The sequence below is a fragment of the Ascidia mentula genome, chromosome 7 (genome assembly GCF_947561715.1).
Source record: "Ascidia mentula chromosome 7, kaAscMent1.1, whole genome shotgun sequence".
NCBI classification, from domain to species: Eukaryota; Metazoa; Chordata; class Ascidiacea; order Phlebobranchia; family Ascidiidae; genus Ascidia; species Ascidia mentula.
In genome coordinates, this window is record NC_138572.1 from 19,262,852 (window position 1) to 19,278,023 (window position 15,172).

General features: G+C 39.3%; 2 protein-coding genes and 1 long non-coding RNA gene across 8 annotated transcripts in view; 2 read left to right on the forward strand and 1 right to left on the reverse strand.

Moving 5' to 3' along the window:
• The window catches only part of LOC145909739 (uncharacterized), a 136,678-nt gene that overhangs the window by 59,047 nt on the left and 62,459 nt on the right, over nucleotides 1-15,172 (forward strand). The window lies entirely within an intron of this gene.
• LOC145909283 (uncharacterized) overlaps nucleotides 1-15,172 on the forward strand; it is a 59,330-nt gene that overhangs the window by 24,868 nt on the left and 19,290 nt on the right. The window lies entirely within an intron of this gene.
• Nucleotides 5,327-6,222, reverse strand: LOC145909050 (uncharacterized). Of its 2 annotated transcripts, XR_014403051.1 has the most exons (4): nucleotides 5,958-6,222; nucleotides 5,758-5,849; nucleotides 5,511-5,693; nucleotides 5,327-5,451 (listed from the first exon to the last, which is right to left on the reverse strand). It is a non-coding gene; the product is annotated as an uncharacterized LOC145909050 (long non-coding RNA). The 2 variants fall into 2 exon arrangements; XR_014403050.1 differs by having other exon boundaries at nucleotides 5,373-5,693.

Sequence of the window (15,172 nt, forward strand, 5' to 3'; positions counted from 1 at the left end):
AAATCACCTGCAGGCCACCAAAGAAACCGCAAAGAGTCACAATCCACAGGCAGGACTCTAACCTGATGAAACATGGCTTTAATATCCGCTATAATTGCCACAGGGTCTTGGCGAAAGCGTAAAAGCACACCAACAAGAGAGTTGGTCAAATCAGGGCCGTGAAACAGATTGTCATTAAGAGATGTTCCTTTGAACGTTGCTGCACAGTCAAATACAATGCGAAACTTCTTCCCAGTGGCATAATGAGGAATATACCACGTTTTATCAGTACGCTTCAGACATTCATCCGGAATCCGACGAGCAAATCCGTTTTCAATGTAATTGGCAATCTTCTTCTTATATTGCTCACAAAGCTTCTCGTCATTCTGTAAGCGACGCATAAGGTTCTTCAGTCTCCTCTCTGCCATATTTCTATTGTACGGCAGCTTTAGGTTATCAGACTTCCAGGGCAGACTCATTTGGTAATGTCCATCCACCAAAGTGGCCGTGCTTTCCATCACAGCAAGAGCCCGCTTGTCCTCCAATGAGTATGTGGGCTTATGACCTCCCTGATCCATGAAGTCTCGTCCAAATATTTCATCAAGTTGACCACACTGATCACAGCTAGTCTGTACAAAATTTACTGATGCTTGAGGCTTTCCCCTGTTGCGTTCTGTACCAAACAGACACCATCCCAGTGGTGTATGTAATGCATCAGGTTCTCCATGACCTCCACGGATAATCTCTGTATATTCATGAACTTCAGGCAGATCAGCTGCCAGCAATAAATCAACCCCACCATCTCGAACCACGGGTAAGTCTAAATGGCTAATATGTGGGTATCTTAAACTGTCTTCGCCAACAGGAATGCTCCCAGCCAAGCTGGGTAATTTCGGAACAACCCTAACATCAGTTAGGTCATAGACGACATCAGCGTGTTGTCCCACACCATGAACAGAAAGAGTCACACAATAACTATCAATCTTATGCGTCCCCGCTATAGTTTCAATAGACAAAGGATTCAACCTGCCACTAAGCCCAAGCTTATCCATTAGACGAGAAGAGCACAGGGTCGTATTCGCACCATTATCCAAAAATGCATATGTAAGTACACATTTATCCGATGTAACAGTACGTACCTTGACGGGCACAACTTTCAATCGCACATTAAATGATCGAGCAGTAGACGTTGAAGCAACAACACCGACCCCATTTACCGTATCTGGGTCAATGGCGGCACTTGAGCTTCGCCCCTTACGTGACTGTCCCAATGCATTGTTAATCTTGCTCCAATGTAGCAGTGTATGATGCGACTTGCTACAACCTTTTACTTGGCATGTCTCCTCAGATGGACATGCATCAATGTAGTGTCCAGCCCCAAGGCACTTAAAGCACAGTCTGCAACGACGGGCCAACTGGTATTTCTCCTTGAGGGACCGTCCTATAAATGACTTGCAATCCTTTAAGCTATGTCGTCCACCGCAATCTCGACATTCCACCAACCCTTTACAATGATCTCCATCTGACTCCGTGTTCACTACAACCGTATTAAACACACTTCGAGATTGTTTACCAAACTGGTTCCTAACCTTTGTCTTTTGAGTGTCCCGCACAAGGTATTTCATCATCGGCGACAGAATGTCTTCACACTTAACTTCCAAGAAATTAAGCAAAGTCTGGAACGTTGGAGATATTCCTTTGAGTCTAAGTTTCGAACACTTTGTAATGAACTGTGCAATATAATCCGGTGGCATTCCCTGAGCCACAGCCTCCAAATTCTGTGGCAAGTCCAGCGTGTAGCGACAACTCCATCTTCCAAACAATTTGTAACTTTCGGCTGCCTGCGCACGAAACATTTGCAAACCTCGAAAGTCATTTTCTCGCAGCTGGTTCCTTCCAATCAGTTTGTCCATATGTGCACGAACCACCAATTCAATTCGTCCATGACGATGGTGTAGTATTTTCAATGCTTCAGAATAGCCCATTTTAGATGGCAAACTTTTGCATTCCACAATGTTAGACCTTGCACGTCCAGTGCAAAATTCACAAAGGTAACTAAGTTTTTCAGAGTTACTTAGGTTCGTTTGATTGATCTGACGATCAAAGTCATTCAGGAATTTGTGATAGTTGTACGGGTCACCATCAAACTTCTCTATGGTCAAGCGTGGCAAATTAAAACTTTGTTTGATCATTTCAGCAAAAAACACCATATCTGAAGTCGGTCTAGTACCTGATACTGCAGGTCCAAGAGGTTGGTTCATAGGGCTTTGATCAAGAGTCCCATATTCCACGTCAGCGTTTCTCCCTTTGCCTGGAATATCAGTATCGGTTGCAGGCAAAATACCAGTTTCCCTCCGAGACGGCGGCAAATCTTTATGCGCCTCGTCCAATTCTAACAGTGGACCCAACGAGTTTGATGCAACAAGTGGTGATTCGTGATCAGCACGAACATTTATAGATGCAGCATTAACATGTGGTCTTCCTAGTAGAAATGGTGATGTTGGCGAAACATCATGAACCGAAACTTTTCCGCCACGCCGCTCATCGAAAGCCTTAGTCAAGCACGTCAAACGTTTCATTGGCAACCTTTTTGCTGGTGTACCATCTAACGCAATATCAGACAAAGATTCTGATGAAGAGCAACTTTCACTGACATGTTCAGCAGCCAGTGTGGCCTGTGCCACCTCTTCCCTGGCTTTAGCCATTTGCTTTTTCAATTCAAAGCTCTTTATTTTACCTTCAAGTTCTATACGTCGACGCTCAGATTCCATAGTTAAACGACGTTGTTCATTTTCCAACGTTAAACGACGTTGTTCCTCATCCAACGTTAAACGACGTTGTTCATCATCCAACGTTAAACGACGTTGTTCAGCTTCAACAAGCAGTTTTTCTTCCTCAATGGCAACTTGTTCCTGAGCATACTTTAGTGCCAGTGATTTTTCATCAACAAGTCTACGTGCACGCGAGCTGTTGGAACGCAAACTTTTTCCAAAGGAACCACAGTTTGTTGAAGCGTTTGATCTCCCTACAGCACCATTTCCCGAGCGCACAACATCCAGTATTTTAAATAGTTCCTTAGAAACATTGGGCTCCTCGCCTGCTTCATCCATTCCAATCAACTATGCACGTTGCGTATTACGTCACAATGTGAACAGATCACAGACGTAACTCAAAACAATGCAGTTTGACTTTAGTTTTAAATTCAATGTAGGATACAGATCCTTAATTGCCGTGTACTTTTTTATATGCGTGCAATTCTCAACCTTTTATTCCAATTTGCAGTTTCACAGCAAACAGATAAATAAAACTAGAATAAACACGATTTAAAACTAAATGCCTACACGGCTCCACCTTATTCAAATAGAAATGCAACTGATCACAGCCAAGAAGGCATTAAAATAACGTACAAATAACTAGATTGCAACGGATACACTAACTCAACATTACAAGCACGCGCACAACCCAAACACAAAATAAGTTTCCGCGCATGAGTGCACCCACAGAAATCATACTCAGTTCTGTCCGTTACAGTGACCCTCTCATGGAAACCGACCCACTTGCTGGGTTTCGAAACGGTCGAGCTGCCCCCGGGTCAACATACGAGCGCGCGCCAGTGTGACGTTTCTTCAGATTACTCCGCAATATATGTTTATACGGACATCATTCAACCTCGCATGGTTGGAAACACGATGGTACCGTTACTAGAAATAGTTCCGGCGGGCGATGGAATTGGCAAAATACACCGTGTGCGTTTCGCGCGTTTGGCGTATCATCCGGTTCGCATTCGACATTTCGGCACCATCCAAACGGCTTTATATGACGGGTTCGACAAACTCATATCATTTGAGAGTGGTACACTGTAAACCAGTTTGGGTCAAAAAAGCCCAAAAAAATTGGGTCGGTTCATTGGGAAACCCAAAATATTTTTTGGGTTATTCAAACCCAAAAATTTTTGGGTTAAATATCTTCTTACCCTACAGATTTACCCAATAATCTTTGGGTAGAAACACATTCGACCCAATTTTATCTGGTCACTATTTTGGGTTTAAATTCACTATACCCAGAATCTGTGTCATTTTTTGCCCATTAATCATAGACATTGCACAGCTTGTTTTTTCGAAGAATCACATTTATTGTTTCTTGTCATTCTGTAGAAAGAACATGAACATTTAAAATAACTACAGTCAACACAAATAACTACAGGCTTAGTTTGTCAAGTTGAAGTTTTAACTCCCACACTGAATCATACATTGAGTTTTCAGGAATATTAAGCAGATATGTTTGAAGAAATTGCAGTGTTTTGGTTTTATGTGGGCAGTATTGATAATTGAGAATATAATACACAGCAAATAAAGCTATGATGCCTTTAGAAATGCTGTCCACACTGAGCACAGGGTTCTTCTCCGCAAAAAGTGTATTTTTTTGCGGCAAGAAAATGTCTCCATATACAAACAACACAGTTTGTTGCCGATCTCCAAAATCGGCCCTGGTATCTTCAAATGTTGTGTTGATTTAAATAGTAAAACAATTTAGTTACATACTCGGTTACTATTGGCCTGTGCTAAATAATAAGGATGCTGCTTTCCAATACCTAAATTGTACTTTTTACACTATGCCCAATTTTAAATAATTATGCACAGAATAACTTTTTGGAAGCTAATAGCCTTGCTAGTCTTGTGGATATAAAATGAGTACATTAGGTCAATACAAAAACTGCCCTCACACTAATGACCCAAACAACAACAAAAATTTTCCATGAAAATATGAATTATGATTGCTTATACTTACAGGGCACAAATCTAGCAAATACCACTCCTGCCAACTTGCTGTTTTGTATTGGACTTCGATTAAGTACACAAAAGTAATCTTCTAACCATAAAGTGAACATCTACAAAAACAAAAATTTTGTAACATTTTTATGTGATAGTTTTTTCAGGCTTACCAGCAAAGCAATCATTCTCATCAAATGGCAAAAAGTCCAATATTTTTTTCATATAGGATGTTTTGTTTGGTTTTCCCGAAGAATATTTAATAATTGTTTGAAACAAGTTTTTGGCAATGCTGTTCAAAGCAGCTTCATCAGTAAAATTTTGTTTTCTTTTAAATTCACGAAGCAACTACAAGAAATATAAATTACATTAAATTCAGTCCATAAATTTACAGTACCGCAGTCAAGCTATGGTTCAAAGCCGCTACAAATTGGCAAGTCAGAAGAAGATTTAAAGAATCAGCAGTGGAGCTCTGACTTGTCAATATGTGGCTTTGATGTATATGTAACAAAAATACATTAAAATACAATTAACATACCTCGTTGTACATAGTTAAAGCTGGCCATTGTTTTATTAAAGTCATAAGAGAAGGATTATTTTCCAAAACAAAGTTTTTGCGGACACAAAATGTTTCCTCCATTTTTTCTGCAATAAGTTTCTTATTGCGCAGCAAAGTTGTTTTTTTAAATTCATGCAGCAGGATCTAAAATAATCAAGTCAAAAATCCATCATAACAAAGCTTTAAAAAGTTTAAATCCATACTTCTTTTGCCTCGTCATACAAGTTTTCGCCCCGTGTATGTACTTCATTTGATTGATGAGAAACCTTTCTTCGCTTTAAAGAAGGGTTGTTATATGCTCTTTTGATTTAGGGGTACCCATGACACTTCCGCTGTTTTTTAGCATGCACATTTAATCGGTCTGATATATTTTTGTACCAAAATGCCTGTGAAATGTAAATAAATAAGCATGGTTATTGAATTACTTGGTAAGTTATACTTCACTCTAACCTTGCCATCTGTTGCACCTAGTCCAAGACGAGCTGATTTGTACTGCTCCAAGAAAGCATCTAAACGCCTCGTTCTTTAGATGTCGGCATGGTCTGCAAAATATATATATATAGCTTATAGCCTAACTTTTCCAAGTTAAGTGTAATTTATCAAAGCTTTGGCAATTTTTTCACGTTTAAAGAAGTATATGTAAAACTTACTCTCAATTTCAGCATTTATTTGAAGAACTTCCCCTTGTGGGACATCTTCCAGAGTAGTCTTGACAAAATCAATTAAACCCTGGATGCTTAAATCCATACTAAGTCTTTTTCACTTTTTTTGATTAACTCACAAAATGATACACGAAACAGCTTACAACACTACCTGTAATTAAGAAAAAGGCGCGCCCAAACGTTCGGTAATCACGTTCGCACAGGTAGAGACAAAGAAGTTCAAAGAACTAAGACTGTGGAGGCAAGTTAGTTTGGCGCCCTTTTCAGTGAGCAGTCAGGCGTGACGCGCACATTGTTTGAACTTTAAAAAAATAATTTTGAAACACAAGAATTGTTCAAAAAGTTTTTGTACTTCACACGGTTGAAGGATTGTAAATTAGAATTTTTTTAAAGTTTTAATGGTAAATCTGTTCGTCGAGCAGATTTCAATAAAATTCAGATAATTCAAGTGGTTTATTTTCACAAGATTGAGATTTATTATGAGCTCATTATGAGGATAATACACCATAGTAAGAGTATAATACAAATAAACTATTTTTAATTCTATCGCAGCATTATGTAATCAACCGGTGTCAATTTCGCAGCAGCGAGTGGTGCAAACAAAAGTTCTAACGGCGTAAAGCGATTTGTAGCTATGCCGTATGAATGAAATTTTTGTCATTCTTTCTTTATAAGCTAGCTAGCCCTTAAACTGACATGTATGCAAACCATACCGACGATGTAAGGTTCAGACTTGTTTGCAAAATTGATAATGTATGGTAAAATAAAACAAAAAAAAATAACCCAATTTTTTTGGGTACAGTACATGCATCACTTTACCCAAACACTTTTGGGTAAACAACAGTAAGCCCAATAATTTTGGGTATAATTATTTGGGTAACTTTCCTTTGGGTATAAATCATAAAGGTAAAGCAGCATTTTACCCAAAAATTTTGGGTATGTTAACATTGTACCCAAAGTTGCCTTTGTAATTTTACCCAAATTGGTTTACAGTGTAACGTGATTGTGTGTGAACTTCTTCGTTAGTCGACAATCGTTGGGAAGAATCGCTGGATGCCTCGTATCGTAACTCAAATTCATGTTGTCCCCTAACGCAGATGACGTCATCTTTTAATATAGAACCGAGTCTTCTACATGACAAGTTCTGACTCGATCATTGTTTCCTTGTTAACTGACATTTTACGATTGCACTTTTAATATTAGCAAGATCCATCCGCGATACGTGATAAAATGAGATATTCCACAAACCGATGTCGTTTCATGGATTGTAACATAAAGCCGCATATACCTGTGGTAAAACCTTGACTTACGCGCGAAGTCGCAATTCACGAATTCAGTTTTCGCTGCGTCTGTGGCTTTGGCGCTTTTTTGCGTTGTTGATTTGTCCGAGTTACGCAATAATTTACATTGCAGAGTGAGTTAAACAAGTTATATAATATGTAAATGGTTCAATCCATGTATGATTTCTCGATACAAAAGAAACGTATTTGCGAATTAACGTTGCCAGGAAACAACAGAGGTAGCAAACAGAAAAAAAGTTTCCAGTCGCCTTTTTCTCGACGTAGTCGAATTGTTTGATTAATTCGAAGGATATTTAAACCAATCGTTTCAAGTGATTGTTTTATTCAAGTTGGCGATTTGGTACAAGTTAAAGTTGGAGTCGTTAGTGACGTTTAATTAGAAATGTAGATTCTGTGGAGAGGGATATGACGTTGACTATCGATTTGTTGTGAAATTTACTGGTAATTACATGTCTGTGGTTTAAACTAACCTTGTCTCTGAATATTACGTCACAATATCACATTTACGTGCAAACAATGTGGTTATTGTGGATGTTTATTGCTTCTATGAAGAGGACAAGGTGAGCGACTGTTTATCCATTCTCCAACATAAGGTTTTACAAATTCGAAACTTAAGTTAAATTCCACTACTTTGTTGGATTTTAAGCGAATGGATTTACTGCTCCATCCACCAACCTTGAATAATCCTCAAAACATTTGGTTTCGTTTTCTGTTAAGTTTATGAGAACGATGAGTTACCTCACGGCAATTCATAAGGTTTGAAATACTCACAAATTTCGTGTATGTAGCTTTGCTACTGATAGAACTTCCATGGGACAGTTCAAATTTGTGTGGCATTTGCTGCACGTTATTTCTTGTATAATGTAATGCATCTTATTCTGTTTATTCAAAATACATGGTTTTAAAGGCAAGGTCGAAAGTTCATCTTCTACAGAACAGAAAATTCTGATAAAAATGATAAAAAGCGGTTGAAGAAATATGGTTTAATTGCGCAAGGTGAACACGTTTTGCTCATCAACGTATTGGTTACAGTTGTAAGAATTCTACAGCAAAACTAAACAGAAATCCTTAGTGCATTTATTCTCGGGAAATATAACCGTGGGAAATTTTATCACCGCTGTTGTTGAATTTCACTGCGGGATTTCAGTGCATTTTGGTGTAATTGTGCGCATTTCTCGATTTGCCACATTATCAAGTCCCTGAGCTTATATTGGTTTCATGCGCTGATATTAAATCGAAGCAAGTGTTTGATTGGTCGGCTTAACATTACGTCATTCGTTTTGATATTGCAATGAAATTCGCACCTTCGTTTAAATGCCATGTAATAGGCTAGTGCGTTTTCAGAATATATCATAATTCATTCGATGAATTAACGTTGAACTGTTTTCGTGCAACGACGAGTGTTTGTCAGTCTCGTAAATCTTGAAAGTTTTCAGTCACAAGGCAGCAAAAAGTCACCTGTTTGAACGCCGCCTCACAACCAATCCGATATCACCACGTAAATTGCGAGATTTCTGCGCGATCTTAGACGAGATCAAGGAGCGTTACGTGATTGGGACGAACGAATAACTAAGTTTTGCCAGAGAAGCTTTGAATTTATTGAATCAATCAATATGACTTAAAGTTCGCCCTAATTCAAACAAAGCACCTAAAACAAAAGCAAATGTTATATAATGACAAACATCGGCATGGTGAACCTCGTGGCGACTGGTCGTGTCACCAGACCTGCCATGAAGCAACATGCTTACCTCACGTAACTCACAAAACACTTGCTCCAAAATTACAATCAGTCTGGTACACAGAAATACGAATACAATGTCATATATTCCATCTTAGCGTTGTCCCGATAAATTCATAGAGTTGCTCGATGGTTTGTAACAGTGTACGTCGAGGTCGTGATTGGTGTCCTTAGACGTGCTGGTTGTTTGGTCACCAAAATTTGAATCGTGATTGCCGCTGGACCAATAATTCTAATTTACAAGCATTTCGTTGCGTGCCATTCGGGAAAATTGTTTCCCACATTGACGTCACACGAGTAAAATTCTTCCCTTCCGCCGGAAACAATCCATCGATTTACCGCGGGCCATTTTATCACTGCTGTGTGAGATTTTAAGGACGTTGCGATTGAATTGATTTTGATATAATTGTGCGTGATTCTCAATTTGCCACTTTATTAATTCGCTCTGAGCAATTCAAAATACATAAAAGATTTTAAAGGCAAAGTCTAAAGCGCATCTTCTACAATACAGAAAATTCTGATAAAAATGATAAAAAAGGCGGTTGAGGAAATATGGTTTAATTGCGCAAGGTGAGCACGTTTTGCTCATCAACGTATTGGTTACAGTTGTAAGAATTCTACTCAGAAACTAAACAGAAATCCTTGGTGCATTTATTCTCGGGAATTAAAACCGTGGGAATTTTTATCACCGCTGTTGTTGAAACTCGCTGCGGGATCTCAGTGCATTTTGGTGTAATTGTGCGCATTTCTCGATTTGCCACATTATCAAGTCCCCGATCTTATATTGGTTTCATGCGCTGATATTAAAGCGAAGCAAGTGTTTGATTGGTCGACTTAACATTACGTTATTCGTTTTGATATCTCAATGCAATTCGCAACTTCGTTTAAATGCCATATTATATGCTAGTGCACACGTTCTAGAACAGTGTTCCCCAACCGGTGGTACGCGACGGCGTTCCAGGATATAGTTCGAATTTAAAAAATTGTAAGTGATCTCAAAATGTTTGTTACTTCATTCCCTAGGTTACTTTGTAACACTCAGCTAGGTGGTACACGTCAATATTGTTTTACCTCCAAGTGGTACGCAACCACAAAAAGATTGGGAATCACTGTTCTGGAAGGTTTAACAGTGACCCTCTCATGGAAACCGACCCACTTGCTGGTTTCGAACGCGTCGAGCTGCCCCCGGGTCAGCATACGAGCGCGCGCCGATGCGACGTTTCTACCGATTACTCCGCAATATATGTTTATACGGACATCATTCAACCTCGCGTGGTCGGAAACACGATGGCGCCGCTACTAGAAATAGTTCCGGCGGGCGATGGAATTGGCAAATTACACCGTGTGCGTTTCGCGCGTTTGGCGTATCATCCGGTTCGACATTTCGGCACCATCCAAACGGCTTTATATGACGGGTTCGGCAAACTTATATCATTTGAGAGTGGTAACGTGATTGGGTGTGAACTTCTTCGTTAGTCGACAATCGTTGGGAAGAATTGCTGGATGCCTCGTATCGTAACTCAAATTCTTGTTGTTGGTCTTCCCCTAACGCAGATGACGTCATCTTTTAATATAGAACCGAGTCTACATGACAAGTTCTGGCTCATTGTTTCCTTGTTAACTGAAATTTTACGATTGCACTTTTTAATATTAGCAAGATCCAACCGAGATACGTAATAAAATGAGATATTCCACAAACCGATGTCGTTTCATTCATTGTAACATAAAGCCGCATATACCTGTGGTAAAACCTTGACCGACGCGCGAAGTCGCAATTCACGAATTCAGTTTTCGCTGCGTCTGTGGCTTTGGCGCTTTTTTGCGTTGGCGATTTGTCCGAGTTACGCAATAATTTACATTGCAGAGTTATATAGTTAAAGTAAACGAGTTATATAATATGTACATGGTTTAATCCATGTATGATTTCTTGATACAAAGGAGCGTATTTGCTAATTAACGTTGCCAGGAAACAACAGAGGTGGCAGACAGAAAAAAAACTTTCCAGTCGCCTTTTTCTCGACGTAGTCGAATTGTTTGATTAATTCGAAGGATATTTAAACCAATCGTTTCCAGTGATTGTTTTATTCAAGTTGGCGATTTGGTACAAGTTAAAGTTGGAGTCGTTAGTGACGTTTAATTAGAAATGTTAATTCTGTAGAGAGGGATATGACGTTGGCTATCGATTTGTTGTGAAATTTACTGGTAATTACATGACTGTGGTTTAAACTGACCTTGTCTCTGAATATTACGTCACAATATCACATTTACGTGTAAACAATGTGATTATTGCGGATGTTTGTTGCTTCTATGAAGAGGACAAGGTGAGCGACTGTTTATCCATTCTCCAACTTAACGATTTACAAATTCGAAACAAGTTAAATTCCACTACTTTGTTGGATTTTAAGCGAATGGATTTACTGCTCCATCCACCAACCTTGAATAATCCTCAAAACATTTGGTTTCGTTTTCTGTTAAGTTTATGAGAGCGCCGAGTAACCTCACGGCAATTCATAACGTTTGAAATACTCACAAAGTTCGTGTATGTAGCTTTGCTGCTGATAGAACTTACATGCGGACAATTTGTGAGGCGTTTGCTGCATGTTATTTCTTGTATAATATGATGCATTTTATTCTGTTAATTCAAAATACATAAAAGATTTTAAAGGCAAGGTCTGAAGCGCATCTTCTATAATAGAAAAAATTCTGATAAAAATGATAAAAAGCTGTTGAAGAAATATGGTTTAATTGCGCAAGGGGAGCACGAGTAGGATTAAGAAATCTTCATCTTACTTCATACGGGGTGGGTTATTTGTTGGCAAGGTCAATTAGGGGTGAAAGCCTTCCCGAAACAATCGTATTTGCACTGGGTGATATTTCCTTAGTTTGAACTAACACAGAATTCCAGAGATTCGACTCAGATAAACCACCTTTCGCCAAACAACTGTTTCCATCCAATGTTAGGGCAAGTCGTCATACAACGTAATATAAACAGCATCAGAGTCGTAATTCTAAACATTTCCCAATGTGATAGGTTGATTGGCCCATTTATCTCATACATGTACGTTGTTATCCGAACCATCCCAGTAACAGTTCACCACAGTAAATTATCTGTCGCCCGCCCCAGCGCTGAGCAATAAATCATCGTCTACCGATCGTTGCAATATTTGCACTCTCGATATATTGTCACCTCTGTTCCACCTCTCTTTGTGGGGTTGGTGATTTAGTAGAACGTTAAACAGTTCGGGGAACATGATGTTTGCCATCCTTAACCATACGAGCCATGTTAATATCAGGTGGTCGTAAATATTCAGGATAACTTCATACATGGGCGAGCATACGTGGAACCGAAATTAGCGTGTCCTTAACTTGGTTAACGCCTAGGCAACTCTGCAATGACGGCCTATCGCAAAGACCTGGAGTCACACGACCAAGGTGGCTACTTTTGTAATTAAATAGAAAAACGCTAATAAGTTTTGAAGAATAAAACTGGTAAAAATGCGAATAAAACAACGTTTGTTCTAAAACTTGCGCAACAATAACATTCCACTACCACTTGCCTCCGACAACAAATACATCACACGATCTACCACCAAAACAGTGTTTACAACTCGCCACCACCTCAGAACTAACTCGGCTTATCCCTCATTGTTTCCGCCGCCAGCACGTTAACCAGTCATTGCGTTTGCCAGGCAAGCGTGAGTGCTCGGGAGTGTAAAAACAAGTAAAAAGGCGAAATAATCACAAATAAATGCTAAAGGTGAGTGCGAAAATAAACAAAGAAAAACATGTGAGTAAAAGTGAAGGTGAAGTGAAAATGCAAAAAGAAATAAAGCGTGTGAAAAACAAAACGAACAAAGACGTTTACATACGTGGGTTTATTTGTCGACTGCATTTTAACAGAAAAATTGCTGTTGTTGTGACAAACCTAGTTGTTGCTCACCCAGCCCTATTCAATCAATATATGTTGGTGGTTGATTCCAAGGTAATGCTTTCGCACTGTGGCAGCCTCTCTGCTACACCAACCCGCTTCTTACCAGCGTTGTTAAAAACTTTATGGCCAAAATCAATTTGCCCTTCGCAAAACTTGCATTCCTTTCTTTTGATACGATCACATATCGTGGTTTACAAGCCAAGGAAATCTACATGGACATATTACACATAACTCTCTAATGTCACTCTTTTAACATTACCAGGTGCCAGTATTTGTTCTGTGACACAAACTGCAAATATAATGCCATTAACGTTGCCAGGCAACAATACGTGAGGCCGACTGAAGTTCGCAAAGTTCCACCTCTAAGAGAGAGCCAAGCGACGTCACCTTAATTTTAATACATTTGAAATACTGAAGTAAACCAAGTTAAGCTTTCTTAGGCCTGCTACTATAAGATGTTTATGCGGAGATATACTTAGATATCACGTGTTTAGCTTTTCGGCCTCGCGCTGCTCAATATGTTCATCATCAACTTGTCGTTGTCTTCAAACAGATGTACACGGTTGTAAAATACTCAGTTGGTTCTGCATTCCTTGTTGTACTGTTGTAACTTTATTTAGCAGCGACTTTATTTAGCAACTATTTTCCACAGCTTGGGCTCTGCTATTGATCAACTTTCAAAAACATTTAACAACATGTGGCTTTAGGCCATTAAAGCAATTGCGAAATTCTGGTGCAATTCAGTTTCATTCAAGTGAGTATTGCAGCGTACCACTTAATTCCGGCCGGCTGCTATAACTGAAGCTAAAGTCTGTTTGCGTGTTCTTGCTGATACAGACTACTGAATTAAAAGCTCCGTGAACAGACTTCTTTATTAATGGAAACACACGATTGCAATTACCAGGTGGCTTAAGTTTAACTTGTTTCAAGCGCGTTTAACACGTGACTGAATTGCAGCGAATTAACTATTAAAAGAACGTGCGAACGTTTACAGCGCGATGGCAAGAATAACGACAGGGCCGAGAGAATACGAGCGACTAAGAGAGTAGACTGGACTAGCCTAGACTAACGAAGGATTACGAAATGGGCGTTTTATAACAAAGTGTCAGAAAAAATGTGTTGTCCAGCAGGATGCCAGAAAGCCTGTGGGAGATCCGGCAGGAAAGCTTAACACCGTCTGCAGTCTTCGGTCCGTATGTGTTCCAAATGTGTAAAGAATTAAGTAGGGAAACATGCGTGTTGCCACAGTATCACGCATTGTGACATCATAATTACTTTGTCTTATGACAAGTAAACATTAACGACCAAGTTTCTGGGTTTCAATAACCACCCGCCGTCGTCTCGAGGTCGAGCCGAGATTCATGCATGCGATCATAACAGCGACCTCGATTTGTTGAAGCGCGATCGTCAGAAGTTAATTCCACATAGAACGCAGAAGATGTCTAACTTGCCAGCCAAATTGCAGGTCTACTAACTCTCGTGCAAAGCGGAATGCGCGGATCCAAATCATTATGGAGTAATTTAGATTCTTGCTGATCAGACAACGCAAAGACGGATTATAAAATCATGGGTGTATTTTCATGTGTATTTCATGAAAGTTGATTTCACATAGAATGCAGATGACGGGGTTTCACGCAATCCGCTTTGCACGGGCCGCCATGCGACAGTGCCAGTAACAGTTTGTTTCTTATTCGTTTGCTATTACACGATATGTAGTGTGGCATGTGCTGGTGTTTCAGTTAGTTTAGTTAAATGAAGAGGCTTCAGCAAACTGTAATCTACCACACGACTGTCAGGTTTATCTTATGAGAGTAGTGTTTATCTTAATATTTTGATTTTTACAGGAAACTTTATTTGCAGGAAGAAATATCAATAAACGTCTATCTTAGAAATGGAAACAAATAATAATTCTGAAACTGATTCTCAAATGAACCAACAACAAAGAGGTAAAGAAGTTGTTTTTCTCAATCATTTCCCAGATATTTTAAAAACACTTAAAGTGCAAATATGACACGGCCATGACAACTTTGCGTAAAACTAAAGGTACATCTACAACAAACATATGTTTTTTCGGTTCTACGTCAACTAAAAAATGTGGAAAACTGCACGAAAAGTAGCGGCGACCAAAAATCGTAAACCTTGGAGAAATTGACATCATACAAGGCGCTCGCGTCGAAAAAATGCATTGTTTAGATAGGAGAAGGCGCGTGCAGATATCAAATAGTTTGAAACA